General features: G+C 35.0%; 1 pseudogene; it reads right to left on the reverse strand.

Moving 5' to 3' along the window:
• Window positions 1–437: 437 nt before the first annotated feature.
• LOC115901811 overlaps window positions 438–18,709 on the reverse strand; it is a 150,086-nt pseudogene continuing 131,814 nt past the window's right edge.

Here is an 18,709-nt window from a genome sequence, read left to right on the forward strand (position 1 = left end):
GGTCAAAAGTTGGACTTGATGACCTTGGAGGTCTTTTAGAACCTTAATGAATCCATAATTCTATGAATACATAATTACTCTTGCCAGGCCGAACACAAAACTTTTTTGAAAATATTTTGAACACCAATGTATTTCACCACGACACTTCGACACAGTTCCTGTGGCAGTTCATGTTGATTAATGATAATGAGAATTTAATACATTAAAACATAATTTCTATTTAATAGAAATGCAATTTTTTTTTCAAAAATAAGTGAGAGTATAAGAAAATTTCATATGTATTATACAATATTTTTAATATTAGCACCTTCAACTTGTGAAAATAGTAATTTTTCAGAAGAAACTGGGTCACAGACTGATGGGGCAATTACCAAAATTTTGGAATACCTACACAGTGTCCTCTGTGTTCCTGGATATACTTCACCAAATTACATTCCTCACTCCTTCACTTGTTCTCTCATATTAAGCCAGGTGTCTGCCTTTACAAAGAACACAAAGAACATTGAATAACTGTCCTCTGAATTTTCTAGTACAAACACACAAAAAAGTCATTAATATATTAAAAAAAAAGGCTTTTCATTATTAGCACCTAATTGAAATGATTCTCCAGTGCATTCTATTAGAGGCAATTTGGGTCAGATTGGCATTTACCAATATAGATTGCACTTTTAGCATTGTACCATGCCCATGCTAAAATTCCTATTTTGTTCTCTGGCTTTTCATTATTTGAATAAAATAGCCCTTTTCATTTGTACAGTTTAATTTAATGATAGCATGCCTATTACTTACTATCATAAGGTATTTGTAATATTTGAGTAGAACATAATAACAGACTTTTTAAGTGGAGGTTATGAGAAGCATTCAGACTGTTTCAGAGGTTTTATAATAATTTTCTTTTTCCTTGATGGCCTGTGCTTATTTTTATGGCCTGAAAATGTGTTTTAATTCTTTTACTTTCTAGGATGCGATAGTAAAGCTAGAGATGGACCTGTAGGCAAAATTTTATATACATAAAATTAAACAGCAGCTTTGGCTTTGTGTTGTTTTTAATGAGAGGGTGGCAAAAAAATATTGCTTTTGAGGCACTATGGGGAATTCTGACTTAACTGAAAACATTTTTTTAGTTGTAGAATTGATTTTTTTTTTAAACTGGGAAACCAAAAATTTGTATATTAAAGTGGAAGAAGGAGCTGAAGGTCAAAGGGTAATCTAATACAGCACATCTCAAGCTGAAAGTCAGTCCCATGATCAGTTCCACTGCCTGAAAGTTACCCCAGAGTTTTCTTCTGCTTGGTATTATTCTGCATGCTTGAAGAGCATTTAAACATTTATGTCTTAATTTCAAAGACACATATTTTTCTTCTTTCACGTATCTAGGAGATACAAGAATTGTGAATTTTCTTGCCCTAGGACATAAAGGATTACCTTTATGTAAGTCGGAGCTCCTAGTTAGCATTCTGACTCTCTTCCTCTGGATAAAAAAGGCTATAAAATATAAAGAAAGCATATTATATTGTTATTTTTCCTTGGATGGCCTTCCTTAGGACTGTCAAAAACTCTTTTCTCTTGACATGATCTCTTATGCTTCCCATCATAGGGATCAGAACCAGGATAGGTCCTCAACAGATAATCACAACTGCAGAGTGACCAAAGAAAGATGCCACAAACATATCTGACCCTTTTCTGAGCCCTGGAATACTGACAAACACTGATAGTTACTAAAAGGTATTTTGAAGATTTTTATTTTTTGTATATGGAAGTCTACCTTTCATATGAGCACAATGTCTTCGTTGGTGTTTTTTCCAATAAATACTAACAGTAACAATAACAATAACAAGAGCAAGAACAAGAACTGTCACAAATTTATTTACTGAGATAGTTAGGTCAATGATTGGTCAAAAGCTCTTGTTTTCCAATCTTGTAAATGATATTGCATTCGTAGAATCCTAGAATCCTAGAGTGGTTTGGATTGGAAGTGACCATTGGCAGAGACAATTTCACCCACTTATAGACTACTGATGAAATTCCATCTATTAATCTTTCTTGTTTTCTATATTAATGAACACAGAAGTTTCTTCCCATCACTTTTAACTCACTGACTTTTATAACACTTCCTCAAGTGGCATGTAAGAAACCTTTTCACACAGTGAATCTCATGCAAGAAAAATTCAAGTGAATTTGAGCGCATTTTTGTTCCAGATGGTCAGTAGAAAGGAATATTCTCAATACTGTTGCTTCATCTTGATGGAATACACATGTATGCTTGTAATAAAGAAGGACCAAGTTTTCTGCTTCTAAAACAAGAAGACAGCAGCCAATAGTTTTAGCAATTCAAATTTATTCACTCCTGATTTTTTTGTCTGAAAACAAGGGTATTCACATGTAACATACGAGAATAACATAGCTGAATGATATTTAGGTAAATAGCAATCCAATGAAAGCTGCATCAAAACTGGAATGAAAAAGAAATATTCTTAAGATTTTTCTCTGTCTTTCAAAAATTATCTTAGTCATTAGCTTAAAAAATCTACTATTGGGATGTATCTCTAGAGCACACATATGTTTTTTAAAATATTAGTGATCACACATTGATTAAAAGGATGATCAAGTAGCACTTATTGTTTAATACAGGTCATAGAACTTATCTAGAAATTACTGAGTCTCTTGATGCCACCCGGAATATATAACTTTCAAATTGACAAGAGCCATTTTATCTCCCAGCTTCAGCAATTTATCAATTCAAGGCTGAATTTTAACCTGGGATTCTCTTCTCATCCTCATTTTGTCATAAGCATATATTATAATGAAAAGATTACACTCCCAGAATGAATATTTCTCCCTCATATTCTGCAGACAGAGACTCTGTGGCTTATGTGGACTAGCAGAGTAGTTAGATGTCCTAGTGTCTCAGTCTTTTGAGCTGTGTTTTCAAGCTCCTGGTATTACTTACCTTTTTTCCACTAGATTCCGGAAAACTGAACCCCAGCTGCAGAAAAAAAAAGAAAAAAGTCAGGGAATCTATACTACATCCGCATGAAATTTTCCCTGCCAATGGTCACTTCCAATCTAAACCATTCTAGGATTACGATTCTATGATTCTATGAATGCAATATTGCTTATAAGATTGGAAAATGAGACCTTTGACAAATTATTGACTTAATTATCTCAGTAAATAAATTTGTGACAGTACTTATATCACATAAAATATTAATATCAATGAAGTTCAGCATATTTTTGCTTAATCTTCATAATGTGTTTGTTTTCTTCCACTTACCAAATCAATCTTCAATGTCTTTTTCTCCTATTGTCAATTTGTCTTAAGAGTCTCAACATATGGACGCAAGAAGCAGGCATGCCATTCCATTAACAACCTTCATCTCTCATCCTGGAAATTTGCTTTGGAGAAATGAAAGGCATGAAAAACTCCTCATTCTCCTCCTGCCTGTCTGCCATGCGGCTTGTCACTTGGACAGAATGAAGGCTGCTTGGGAGCTACCAGGCAGAAGCCCAGTCCTCACCATCACTACTGCACGTGCTCCTGAGGACATATCCTGGACCTGACAGAACCTGGATTTACTCCCATGTAGTCATGGATGCTTATACGTACTCTGCTCTGCTTTTAAATATTGTTTTGTGCTACCTAGAGCAAACTCTGTTTCCTCTCAACCCCACTCTGTTTATGGTCATTCTCATTCCCTCACTCATCACAACAGTGTCTCTTTGATAAAGTAAAGAATGGTGCCCAATACAGAGGGGTTATAGCTTGCACTAGTTAGACTGAAATTATTCTAGGAATGGAGATTAGCCATTCATTTCCTGCAACCAGCTGTACTACTGATTACCCAAGATTGATATCAATACAGCAAAAATCAATGTGTCCTGAGCCATTTCCCAAACAACTCCCCTCTTAGTTGTTATCTTGTGATATATATCTTATTTTCATATTGGTCCTGAAGACAGAATGATCACATTATTGTTTCTGTACGTGACTATAAGTTGAACAACCATTAGAGAAGTGAGCAGGCAAGGCTATCAGACAACCATATTTGCAAACAGTAAATCATACTTATAAATCACCAAATCTTAAGTGCATCTACATTCTTTTTCAGACAGAAAATTATATTTCTTTACATTAATAAAGTTAACTAATTTTTTCCAATCTAGTGAAAAATTTCACAAAATTACAGCATAATTAAGGTTGGAAGGGGTGTCTGGGTAATCTAACTCCTGCTCAAAGAAAGGTGGGTTAGCACAGGTTGCTTAAGGCTACGTCCAGTTGAGTTTTGAGGATTTCTCCAAAGACTGAGATGTCACATCTTCTATGGTGTAGCATTTAGCAAACGATAGGTTTGTCTGATTACACTGCTAGTGTGTCAGCATTGGTTTTCACACTGTCTTTTGGTCTAAAACTGCAACAGCTCAACAAGCTCTTCAGTGTTCAACCACCCTCAAAGAAATAAAGCTGTCTTCTGATGTTTAAATGTATTTTTTTCTTTTCAAATTGACATTTGATTTTGTGCCTGTTGCCACTTTTCCTGTCAGTGGGCACCACTGGGGACAGTCTGGTTCTGTATTTTTAGTCCCCACTGACAAAAGGGAAACTTGTAAGACCTCTCACTATCATGTTAAATAATGTCATCACCTAAATCTTACTTTTGTTTAAAAAGTCATAACTATACAACAATACCGTCTTCTAACTCCCTTACAGCATTAAAAACAATTAGACCAATTTACAGTTCCAGAGAGCAAAAGATCTTTTGCATCTCATGGTAGCATCTAGCCTGACCTTATCAATGTCTTTTTTTAAAGTTAAATAAATTGGAGATTCACTTTCTTTTTCTGCCACTCATTAATTCATCCAATTTATTCATTCCCTAAATTATAATAACTAAAAATTTCCTTCTGATCTTCACTTGGTTGTTCTTTGTTACCTAAATAAGAAAAAAGAATATGAAAGAAATACTGTGATTTCCCTCCCCCCTCCCCCACCCCTGCCTTACCTCTCTGCATTTGAAAGTCTCTGAAATTCATGACAGCACCCAGTACATCACAACCTCAGGTGCCATTGCCATCGTCCAGCTCCTTCTGCTGACCTTACACCATTATCCAGATGTTGCAGACCCAAAGTCTCCATGGACCACAGTTGCAACCTCACACTGGTTTATGACATGGATCAGTCATGATGGGAAGAGCTGTCTCCTGCTTTCTCTACCCTTTTTCATATTCTCAGAGTACTTCCTTTGAGGAAGGACATTCAGGGGAAAGGGGAAGGAGGTCTTAATTTTTCCTGTTCAGGGTAACTTACTCGCCTTGCATTTCTTGCAAGCCTCAGTCTTACACTTCTTTATCAGTTCTGACCTCCTCCTTCCTTTGCCCATTTTTAGGAGCCCCAGACTGAAGGCTAAGGCAGAACTCACATAAAGAAACTTTTTCTGCTCATCTTAACTTTTTCTCCATAAGCTTTTTCTCTGAATATTTTAAGATAGTCAAACCACAGAATTAGAACTATGAAATAATAACAACTGTCCTAGACTCTTCCTGTCTGCCCAACCAGGCAGTGGGAACTTCTCCAAAACTTCTGGAAGTAGTGGCTGAAGAATTCTTCCATAATAATCTAATCTGATGAAGAACTCCTGTGTAACAATTAATGTCACATTTAAGCAGTCTGAGGTGCTGGGTTGTACTTGCTGTTCAGGTGGGACAAGGCCTACGCAACTTCTACTACACATCACATGGTTTTGGTGACAGCCAGAGCACTCTCTTTTGCTGTCTTCCTAAATCCTTTTCTAAAGTCAATGATCAGCTCCTGAAATGCTCCTTGATTCTTTAATCTAACCCAGAGAGCAGCTTGGGTCTTAAATCTGTCTGAAATCCACTCTAAACTGCCCCCTATTTTTCATAGAGCATTGGACTTAGAAAAATGGAATGAGGCAGAAGTACTCCAGGTTGAAGGAGGTGAAGAGACTGAAGAAAAGCAAGAAGAGGATAGCTTTTATTTCTACATTCTTCAGCATCCACAGTGTCCTGGAAGCTGTATTGCTCACTGAAAAAAATTCTACTCCAGGTGTTTCTGCAATAAATGTGGGATCATGACTTCATCTTCTGGTTCACTAAAGCCTGTTCCGAGTTTCCAGAAAGGTGGAAAACATTTTTACACCAGCAGTTCTGGATTCAGCTGCCTTTGCATCTCTCCATAAATCTGTGATGAATTTTTTGCTTTCCAGTACTTCTGGCTTATGTAGCAATGCCACTCTCATTAATACAGTAAAAAGATACCAACGCACTGGTGAAATGTAGTAGTAGCAGCATTGCTACTACTTACCATAAAGAACAGCAGGACAGCTCTTTATCAAGTGGTTGTGCAGACTTGCACAGACCCTGATAACAAGCTTAATTTCAGGTATCTACCATCCCAGAAATTTCTGATGGGGTGGCAACTCTTACCTGCCTGAAAAAATCCCTCTGACATTGCTGGTGCCCAGATCTCTTTTGAAGCCATTGCCTTATTAGCTGCTCCTGCCAAAGGTTGAATACCAGTTTAGCAAGCTTTAAAACACCCTTCTGGCTAGTCTCCATTACAGAAATATGTCTGGAAAGACATTCATGCTCAGTTTGCTCCATTTCACCATCCTTTTGCCTTTGCCTAATGAAGAAAAGTAAGAAGAAAAAATTAGCATTCCACATGGATTGGAATGTCTGACCCCACGGGCTGATGTGCATGGATTGATTCATTGTGTTTAATTACCCTGGTGGACTTCACACTAAACACTGCAGTTGAGAATTCCCTGCACCTTCCATTTTCCCTTAAGGAATCCACACCCTGGCTAGAAGATGGTTCTTACTGTACTCATTCTCAAACAAACTGCTGGTAATCCACCTTGCATGCCACAGACCAGTGTCTGGAATGAAAATGTGCAGAGAGCATTATCATAATATGCAAAAGCTCATCGAAATATCTCAGTCATCTATGGTGGAGAAAAGAGCTGATTTGAAGGAACTTTTCTGTCCCTTCAATAATGAATCTGTTTTGCTTGTGTTAATGATTTCTGTTTTCACTACTTTGCTTCCTTTATTCTATTCTCCTACACATATCTGCTACACATTAACTGGAAATAAATATCTGAAGAAAGTACTTTCAGCATAATTAAAATATACAGGTCTTAATACTTCCCATCCAATCTCACACCAACAGCTTAATTGGTTATAATAGCTCTTCATGAAAGATTTCAAGACACGATAAAATTTTTATTCTGCTACAAGAAAATGACAAAAAATAACCATTCCCAGGTTTAATTATAAATCACAGTTTATGGAAATAATAAAGACAAAATTATTCTTGATTATACCTACACTAATTGTAAATAAACAGTGAAATAAGCTCCTATAAAGCTATGGAGTTTATTGTTCAGGGTTTTTTTCCCCCCACAGGTGGCTTTAACAGTATTTTGGCATCATAGCTAAGCAATAAATCATGGTGTTTCCATGGTACCCAAGTAAGCTGAGTATCACATCAGCTGTCTCTGAACTTCAAACAGATTTTAAATTTTATTTAACCATCCTTTTAAAGCTACTGCCTGTCTGATCCATATTCTCTTCCTAGTTTAAGAGCACATTGTAGCCAGCGATAGAGATTATCAAGAAATAGTGAAATCATGTCATACTCTTAGAGATTATCGAGAAATAAAGAAATTTTGTTATACTCTATTTTGTTCTGCAATGGCTTTTTTCATTGTTGTTGGGGATTTTTTTGTTTGGTTGGGGTTTTTTTTTTTTGTTTGATTGGTTTTTGTTGGTGGTGGTTTTGTTTGTTTGTTTGTTTGTTTTGATTTTTATTTTAGATTTTTCAGATAGAACCTATCTGAGCTGGTGCTCTACCAGTCTGTTGAATATGTTTGAGAATAACCTGAAAATGTGGAGAAGTTAGTAAGCTTAAAAGGTCTGTTGGTGACAGTAAGTTTTTCAAGGTGGTATTGCAAACAGAACTGCAAAAAGGTTTTAAAAACTGAGAGCACCTAGGAAGTAAAAAGTCCAATTCAACTGGGTGGTGATGAGTGTCTAGTTGGCAAGAAGTGAGAGAACAAACAATAATTATTTCATGTGCAAAATGTCGGGCAGATGATTAACATTTGCCACAAGACTTCAAGGAATGTTCAGTGAAAACATCAGCTTAGCATTCAAAGGTGGTCAAAAAGGCAAATCAAAGGTTATAGATTGTAAGGAAAGAGAACTTGAAACATCATAGGACCATTCTCCCATATAAATCTATATTATGAGTACTATATATGCTGAGATGAATTAATGCCAAAATAAATACCAGGAAATGATTCAGCCAAGCAATATCAAAAGTGTTGAACTTCCGTAAGAGGAATAATTGATTCAATTAGAAGTTCTCATTCTTGAGAAGAGACAGTTAAGAACTATTGTAAAAGAGATTCATAAATGCATGGGGCATGGAGATGCTGAAAGACCTCTTTTTCATTTATTGTGTCTTCTGCATCAGAAGAACAAGAGAATAGCCACTAAAGATCTAGGACTCAGGTTCAAAACAACCCCCAAAAAGCTATCCTCTGCTGCTGCAACAAAGCTGTTGAACTCCTGAATAGGATTCTGTGGACTTCATTGGATTCAGGGAGATCTTCATTTGGAAGCAACACACTGAGGGTTACCAAAGGCATAAATGAAAATTTGGCCCAACTTCTATTGTTGGCATGTAATTTATTTCTACCCTAAGTAACTGGAAATGGTCTGGTACTATGGGATTCATTTTGATCAATTAGATAACAAGAAATTATTTCTGATTGCAGTTTAAGAAATTATGACAATGTGATAATATTTTTAAACTCTCTTTATCCCTTTTATAAATTATTTTAATTTAAAATAATATGTAAAAAAGACTGTAGTTTAATGGACACACATTTATATGCTATCAGGCATTTATACTAGTAAAGGAAAAGCTAAAGAACTGCAGCTGGCCCTGGAAGGGAGGGTTGTGGGGTTTATGGCACTGTTTAGCTCCCATGAGAACAGAATGTGGCCAAAGCCAGAGATAAGCATTTGGGAAATGTCTGTTTTCTGCTAAATGAAGTTTAGTTGTATTAAATATTTAGGTTACATCTACAGGGAACACATGAGAGCAAAAATGGTGTCAACAAAACTTCTTTTCACAAATCAAAACATTCATAACAAAACCTTCTTGAAAAGTCAGAATTTTTTTATAATTAATTTTAAAATCATGACTAGTACTTACTGTAACTCTTATTATTTTATCCTGTTAATAATTTTGAGTATTTGAAAACTTTCCACCTGATTGATTAAAATCTGGAAGATTTTTAAACCCAGAAAATGTTTTAACTGCTTGTCTGTATTTACACAGAGAGAAAGAATTTTAAAATATTCCTAATGTGGTGATGTTTTATCTCTAATTTTCACCATGAGACTATTCTGGATCATTTTAGTATTAATTTTTCAGAAAATAAAATAAATTTGCCAAGACCAGGAAATTAAAACAGCTCATTTAGAGTCTCTGCAACATCTATGGCATTTCTTGATTACTAGTTATTGGGGTATGTTAAATGGAGAATTTCTGAAGCTGATGACATTTTTCTGCTGACTGCTGCCTTCTGCACTGCAGCACATTGATTCTTCCATCTCCAGCTTAGCCTTGCCACTTAAGCCTGACCCCACATCCTGCTCCCTTTCTTGTGTGGAGGAGCAGCACACGTGCTGAAATGGGATCCTTTCACACCAAGAATATGGAGGGGGATTTGCCTCTTAATGCTAATCATAGTTACTAAAATCATCCATAAGGCTGTGCTCTCTATGTTAATCTTGCAAAGGCATTCATAGGACACCTGTTCTGGATTAGACTGCTAGATTGATTTTGCAACACAGTAGTTGAAAAAAATGCTTACAGACCATATATAGACATTTACAAAGGTTAAACACAGACTATGTTTGGCAAAAATATCATTCCAAGAAGTCTCTCCAAGGGATATCTGTTCACTGAGACCTGTGGGTTAACTGAAGTCTTTTTCCCTGGTCACTTGCAGATTTATCAAAGGAGCAGTTCATTTGATTAAACACTGTACAAAATGTTCAGAAATATTTTTAGTCTATAAAAATGGGCTCATTTTCTGTGTTTTGCCCATGGTATTGAGCAGATAAGTCAGCATTGAGGTTTTCTGTCCTTCTGTCCAGCTGTTCTCTCTTTCTCTGTATGTGCATAATAGGCCTACTGCGACTTCCAGGTGAAATGTAAATCAAATCAGCACATCTCAACATAGTATTATTTTATGACTGCATCATTGCAGTGACACAATGGTTAGTGATTCCAAATTTGCCTGTGGCCATTCCCACTTTTGTCAGCTTTCATGATCGTTATATTTTATGAAACCTCTTTCATAGTCATAAACGTTCAAAAGTTTAAAGACATATTATAGCTGGACAATCTCACATACATTGAAGAGGTCTGCCAGTTCTAGGGGAGCAAAAACATTTTGATTGAGATATGATCTAGCTTTTCAATTTACACTAAGTATAACAATATAAAAATGTTTCATTTTAATTTGTTCCATGTGTCAGTGATGAACAAAATGTAATAAGTTTTCCCATATGAGTTTATAAAAACATCCAGAGGCTCAGATGCTTCATAATACCCAGATTTCAGATAATATATAGTAGGTTAGCAGGATTGATTCAAGTATGTATGAGAGAAATTGACAATAGTCTTAAATAAGATTTAAGTTAACAAAAACATTCATTGAGAAATCATAAACTATCTACCTAACATTTCACAATAAATTCAGGCTAAGCTTTTATTTATTTATATTTATTTACAGCATAAAGTATAATAAAATTTATTCCAGAAATATACATTTCAAACAAAGGTGTATGAATAATAAGAGAGTGTAGCATTTAAACACCTTTGTTAGAAACTCAAATATCTTATTTGCTCACCTTGCAATTTTTCCGGATTTTTGATAACACAGTCCTAATTATGAAAGTGCAAGTTGTAGCAGATAATGGATTATCATATGCTGCTGAAATAGCTTCATGGAGGAAATAACCTGTAGAGCGGATGGTTTATAATAACATAAGCATTAATAATTTTAATGGATAATCACAATCTTTTATTATTTTTTGTTTTATTTAAAATCAAGGGCAACAGCGTAGATAGGGGTTCAAGCAACTACTGACCAGAAACTGTTCCCAGCTACTTCACTAATTCTGGAGTTGGTCAACATTCACACTAATTTGATCTCTTCTCTAGTATTCTAGACTGAGCCAGTTATTTTTGAACCTTTCCTTTTCTAGGTAAAAAAGGAGCCAAAAGGGAAAGCCAAAATGAAACCCAGGGAGTTTCTGGTGCTTTCCTGTTGTTGCAATAAAATTGTTTTGATTTTGTTGCTTGTTTAAATGCCACTATTACTATTATCTGAATTAGAAAGAAAAAATTACTCTTGCTTTACAGAGCACAGTTTTTGGAAAAAAGTGCCATTTCTAGAAAAAAAAAATTAAAGGGGGAAGACATTTTTCTAGTTATTCAGATCTTTAATTAATCTGATTTTCTTATTATAATGTTGAAGTGCAACAGGAAAACAACTAATTAGAAACAAAATAATCAAAGCATGAAATAATTAAATAGTGCAAATCTTTGGTATTAGAAGTGTTGCTGTAGAGTGCCCATTATTTCTCTGGGTGAAATCCAGTGGGTTACATGTCTAAATAACAGTCTGCCTACCTCATTTAGGTTCAGACTTTTTCCTCCTCAACAACATGAACAATTTTATGCAAACCAAATTATAGCTTTGGTGTCATCTCAGTAATTTAAATGAGTTATGGTAGTGCAGGAGAGCATGTGACTATGTAATTAGAAATTAAGAGCTCTTCTGACAATGTACAAACATGACGACGTTCCCTTTTCATACCTATCTTGATCTTGTGAGGGACAAATGAAGGAGGGAAAAATCTATTTAAATTAATAGAGATAATTTTAAAAAAACAGCTGTGCACAAGAAGATCTGTCAAATATAAATATATACTTTATTCTTAATCAATTTGTAGAGCAGATTTATACCTAGGCATAAATCTCAGCATGGACTATGCTATGCCACAGAAATGACACATTAGCATCAGCATCTTATCTTTACTAGAACTTCCTGTGTAGCTTTATTGAAATTAGCAGAGGAGAAAAGGATGCAAGCAGACAGAAAGAGTGAACGGGACAGAAATTCAACTCCACTCTCAAATGCCATTGTCCAGATTGATTAAGGGATGTTATCTTTTATTGACATATTACTTTAGTTGAGCTTTTTCCCTGACAGCAGAAAAGAAACAAGAGGAGAAATTTATCCTTCAGTATTTTGGATAGTGAAATTCAGGTTGTGACACTCAGTTTATACTACTCCCGAGACCCAGTGACATTAGGATTATATTTTCTTATTTCACAGCTTCTCGTACCACTTATGCATTGCTAGATAGTCCCTTGGTTTTCCTCTGCAGAAAGGTTAGAGGGAAGACATGATCAAGTAAGCAGTGAAATCAAAGGATAGATTAAATACGTTGTAAAGAAGATGGCTACTATTTCTCTAAGGCCAGACACAGAAGTTTCAATGAAAAGAGAATAATGTTGACATTATAAAATATCCAAAGCTGTAAAAATTTTAATATACTTGTAGATTATTAAAGGTATAATGATTTAAAATATATTTTCCTCACCTTTTATTTAATGAGCATGTTTTGTTTCTATAGGTATTTTTTCCCCCAGTTTGAAAGACATCTCACCTGTTTTCCTTTGCATATAATAGCAAACTTCAAACTTCATTTCATTGAACCAACATGGATGTCACCACTGCTTGTTTTCACTACCAGAATCTTATTACTGTAGGAAAAAAACCCCAAAAAACCGACAAAGCAAAAACCCACAACCAAATAGAAAAGCTCCATAGTATTCATATAATCTATTGTGAGGCTAGTTCTTACTACTTTTGTTGTTTCTTTGAAAATATACTTAAGACTTTGTCATAAAGTTTAATAATTCTCAGTGACTACAAGGCATTCAGTGTTGTCCTTTAGAAAGTTAGTAAGAGTACATTTAAAAGTTAGATTTTGGCATTTTTGAATGTTTGTTTTCTTTGGTATCTAGAATCCACATTTTTATTGAATAATGAGATGCTTTGTACAGTTTTCTTTTTTTTTTCAGAATTCATATTTATTAATCATATATTTATATGCAAGTGGATTTTGTTAGTCTGAGAAACAAAAGATTCCAAGTTTAAGCACATTTTTCCTGTAACAGCAGATGGAGATCATGAAGAAAATGCATCACTTGAAGTATGAAACAGAAGACAAATAAGTAACAGCAGCAACTGTATTGAGTGCAGCAATGTTTTCCATGAATGCACTTTGCTCATCTGTCTCTGCTTTGACCATAAAGGATTCATTCTTTATAATAAACAAAACCAGTGGTTTTCTGGACAAATGTGGGTATTTCTCCATTAAGGTATATTTTGATGCATTGTAATTCATATCCTGTAATCCATCTTTTGGTGGTTTTTTTTTCCAAATAATCACAAAATAATAAGATTTCATGCAAGAAATTGATAGTTCACATGAAGTGTTTACAAATATGTCTATTTGGGTAAAAATTTCTTTGCAAATGTAGTTGTTAATAACTAATTAAATTTTCTAATAGGACTAGCTACCATCATGGGGATTATGTATGAAAACTCTTCCATCAGCAAAATTAAAGTATAAAGCACTTAATAGTTTTGTTTGGGTTTTTTCACTTTAGTGCTTCACTAGTTAATTTATCTCTTACTTTTTAAAATGCAGACACTGGCACCATCTTTAAGAACAGCATATTAACTATTTCTACATTTTAAAGAAAGCAGAAAAATGCCTGCCTAGATGGTTTTAGCTGCAGTTATGAAAATACAGATTTTTGGCACACCAGACATTTACCTAACAAGCTTGTAAAAGAATTATAACAATGAAAGATTTTTAGGATAACTCTTGAAAAGAACTCATAAAATGCTCTGAGAAGGAAGTCAGAAAAAATGTTGCAGTCCATCATGAGGTCTGTTTGATTTTTGTTTCATTGTTGTCTACTTGTTTTTAAAAACCCTATCCAAGCTGTTTCCTTTAGTTGTTTGAAATATCCATGTGTCACTGCAACAAGAATGAGAAACTGTAAACCCTGACTTCTGCTGTGATTCCTAGTGAAGCCTTAATCTGTCCTGCATAGAAAATTCAATTATACAATCCAGGTGATTTTTAAGAGGTGCGTTTTTCAATAGAAAGGTGTGGTCCTTCTCCTAAAATACTTTAATGTTAATTCTTTTGGTGCTTTATTCTTGAAGCCAAGCAGGAGACTTCTGTTTAGGATACAGAAAAGAAGTGTCAGTGATGTTCTCTAAAGTGATAAGGTAAGGTATTGGTGTCTGAGCTTTGATGACTTCACATCTTAATGGAAACAACCAAAAAGTAGCTGGATTGATATATTCCCGGACTGGATGCACTTAAATCCAGAAATGGGTTTTATGTATCAGGCTTTTCTCAGTTGTTCAGAGTTTGTAAACTTTTTAAATGCTAAATGTAAGTGGACATCAGTGTCATTTTTCTATGCTTCATTGCTGGGCAAACATCTATACATTGTACAGTTCTTGACCTTTCTACTTTTTAGTTCCATGAGCATTTCTGACAGGGTGCTTATTTGCTGAAATAATTGCAGAAAATAAACACAAATATCCTGCATATGAATTAATTTCTTCTTCTGTCATATCCTACATGCTCATTATAAACACATTTGATATTTAGTACATTTCTAAAAATACCAGGTGTTAGAACTACCTATTTTTAAATGTAAGAATTGAGATTTGGGAAATATATTTTCAAATTTACAGATGAAAAAGTTATCTAAAAATAAAAGCAGACAGCAGCCTTGAAGTTCAAGAGAAGCAGAGATTAAAAATCATAAAAGGAATATTTCAAAAGTTTCATAATTTTAGGGGTCTGGCACATAATTGAATTTGATCCTTTGTAATGCAAAGAACAGATGTTAGGAAAGCTTTTTCTTCCTCACTTCCTCTGTCAGTAATTTTTCCTCCTTTGTACAATTATCTCACATATTTATTTCCTGTATAAAGCAGATCTACACCACAGTGCAACTCGCCACCCACAGTTAAGGAGAAGTATACTGTCACATGAAAATAAAGAAATGTATCCTGTATCTGCTGCTTTCCTTTGAATGAAAGAAGAAATATGTTTCCAACCTTTCAGCTTGACAAGTTATGTATAAACCACAGAACACATCCCTATTTATTTATTTTTAATTCGTCAGCCACCAAGATGATTAAATTTATACACACAAATTATATAATGAAGAGCAGAAAAAAAAGTTGATCGAAAAGATGGATGCAATTACTTCAGGACTCTTTGTAATTGTCTCCAGACAGAATATCTTCATTTCATGCCACTTAGACAAAATATAATGCTTTAGATGTGGAGATATGCTTATTATTTGCCTTCTCCAGAACAGTTGACAAAACTGCATGTATACGTTGGGGTTTTTTGGATGAAGTTTGCTGCCACATTTACATAAATGATAAGCTTATGTTCCTAAATTATTATAAATCTGTGAGGTAATAAATGCACTGAATGTAAGACTGGCCATATTGTGTCACTTCAATGGTCAGTCTTGTTCAATACTTTATAAACAAATATGACAAGGGATGCATGATAAGGTGGAAAGCATAACAGAAAAGGTGTGTAGAACTATCCTTTGTCCAGGAAAACTTTGTCTGGTGATTTTAACCAGCATACTTTTCCAGGCAGTATTCACAACTTGTAAGTATTAAAGACTTTTTGCAGAAGATCCGGCTTTTCTGTGCTCCTATCTTAAAATGAAGAGAATCACTCCTCTCAGAGGCCCACTTATCCCTATTAATTCCACAGAAATGTTTGGGTGATGAACTTAAGCATAAATAATTAACTTTCAGTTACCTCTGCATTGCTGGGTGAGCTACGTTATTCAAACACTAATCTGGATTTAGAAGTGATCTGATATGGTCTTATTATAATTATTTTATTTTCCTTCAGAAGATATCAAAAATAGAGGTGAAAGCCACAAAATATTTTGATAAATTCTTTATTATGACCAGAGATACTTAACAATTACCTACCTAAACATTACTATGAATATACTTGGTCTTTTATCATAAATGTTGCGCAAATTATATTGACAAACAGAAAAAGAGGCAATCTGTTTTGTAAAATTTACCTGGCATAGTGATGCTGTGGCACAAGAAACAGCAGAAACTCAAGCACACAGAGCTGGGCCATGCAACATTACGAGCTAAAGTTAAACAATTATATATTTACATACCCATGGATCTGAGCCTGAAACTGTAAGTCAAAAAATTGGCTGAGCCAGACAGTGGGCTCCTGCCCAGACAGACATGATTGTTCTTCCTGCACTCCTTCTGTGCTCTGCTACAGAAGGGAGAAGAGAAGCTTTCTCAACTTCTCTACACTTGTAGGTCAAATATGATTACAGGATACCTTTCTGATGGCTTGGCTGAGATCAGTATTAGGGTTGGTTTTAATGATTTTATCACCACCTGGAATAATTTGCAAGAAACATTGTCTCCCCATTTATTTTCATACCTGGTTTTAAATCAATTTTCAAACTAAATTAGTATTCATGTAAATTAAACCATATTTTTGTTTTAGAATAGAAAAAAAACCCCACATTTTTATGTCTTCATTTTGAATTGCTGCAAAAACATATTTTGGCATAAATACACCAAATTCCAGTAATGGAAAGCCATTTTTCGAAATTCAACTCTGCAAAAATCAGTTAGATACAACTACATGTCAGATCTATTTTCCATGTTTACTGAAAAAATGACTTTAAATTTAATCTTACCTTAATAGCTTGGTCTTTTCAGTTAAAATTCCCCTTTTTTCCTTTACTTGGTAAAAATATTTATACATCTAGCAAATGTGTATTTGAAGACCAGATTACAAAATAGTCACTCATGGTCAGTAATTGCTTAAACTATAGATGACATTACTGGAGGTAGTAAGAAAGCTCGGAGTAAAAAACATTGCAAAGTTTATAACTATGAATAAACTACACTCCCCTGGTTTCTGGAAAACTTTACGCACAATTTCATTTTGCATAGTTGTCTGGATTGAATTTTGCCTGCAATTTACAATTCCCCAACTTAAGGTCTCCTGATATTTACTAATTCTCTGGTTAAAAATGTATTTTGTCACTTGAACTTTTGAGTGCAAATTTTCTATACATTTCCTTCTGAAAAAAAAATATTGGTTTTTTTGGAAAGATAGAAAATCTTAGGATGATTGCACTCATATGACCAGCATTTGCTGATTTTCCCAATGCAGGGATAACCTTCAATTTCATTACACTGCCTAACTCAGTGCTTTTTGTAGATCACAGAACTGTGGAGTAATCCAGGCTGGAAGCAAGCTTGAAATCATCTAGTCCAAACCCTTGTACAAAGAAAGTCTGATCAGATTAAGTTACTCAGGACTTTGTTTGGTCAAATCTGTGTTCTGCAAAGAAAGAGAAAGAAGAATTCCTGCATTCTCTACTGCATTTCATATTATTTTAATGACACCTCCTATGAAGAGAAAATAAGCTCAGGAGAAGCTACACAGGCCACTAAGGGCAGCTGCTGAAACTTTGTACATTTTAACTCATTCATTGTATATTCATGCCAAAACTAGCCAGACACATTAACTTTTCAAAGTTTAACCCTCTAGTAACTGATTTCAGCATCATCACAGTAATTTAAAGTCTCCAAAAGATGAATAGAGATGAGCTCAAAACAGGAACAAAGGAAATGAGAACAGTGAGGAAACATCTTCCAGCAAATGACTGAGGCTGTATTCTTAAACACATCTGCTATCAAAGGGGCACAAACCCTTTGAACTGTAGCCTCATTTCTCCTAAAACAGATCCCATTCCATCAGTGATTGATATCTACTGTCTCTGATACAGAAAGAAAAGTTGTGACCATATTTTCAAGGACAAGAAAACCATGGTGGTCATATATCTTTGTTTCCTTTGCTTAACTGCAATTTTCTTCAGGCTTGAAAAGAAAATAAGTCTTTTTTGGTCTTTTTTTTTTCTGAATTTGCAGTCAAATGACCACTGTGCATGCATAGTTTGCCTTCATGTGACCACACAGCTCACTTGACCATGCCCAGTAGAGGTCACCAGTTCCAGATGCATAAGGCTTAATTATTCAAGTGCTGCATGGCTCGTGCTCCCACATATCAGCTGGTGCTTGTCTGCCCAGAAACACAGGAGCACTAGGCATAATACAGAATTCTGATTAAATTACTTGAAAGCAATAATCCTCAAGGTTTTTTTGACAGTAGCTTTTTGTACGGATCTTGGTGCTTTATGTAACAGAACAGTCAATCTGTTCTTCATATATCAAAGAATCTGAATCATAGAATATGCTGAGATGGAAGGGACCCATCACAATCACCAAGTCCAGCTCCTAGCCCTATGCAAGACACCCCAAGAATCACACCATGAGCCTCTGAGCCTTGTCCAAATGCTTCTTGAACTCTGTCAGGCTTGCTGCTGTGACCACTTGCCCTGGGGACCTTGTTCCACTGCCCAACCACCCTCTGGGTGATGAACCTATTCCTGGTATCCAATCTAAACCTA

The sequence above is a fragment of the Camarhynchus parvulus genome, chromosome 3, assembly GCF_901933205.1.
Source record: "Camarhynchus parvulus chromosome 3, STF_HiC, whole genome shotgun sequence".
Classification (NCBI taxonomy): Eukaryota; Metazoa; Chordata; class Aves; order Passeriformes; family Thraupidae; genus Camarhynchus; species Camarhynchus parvulus.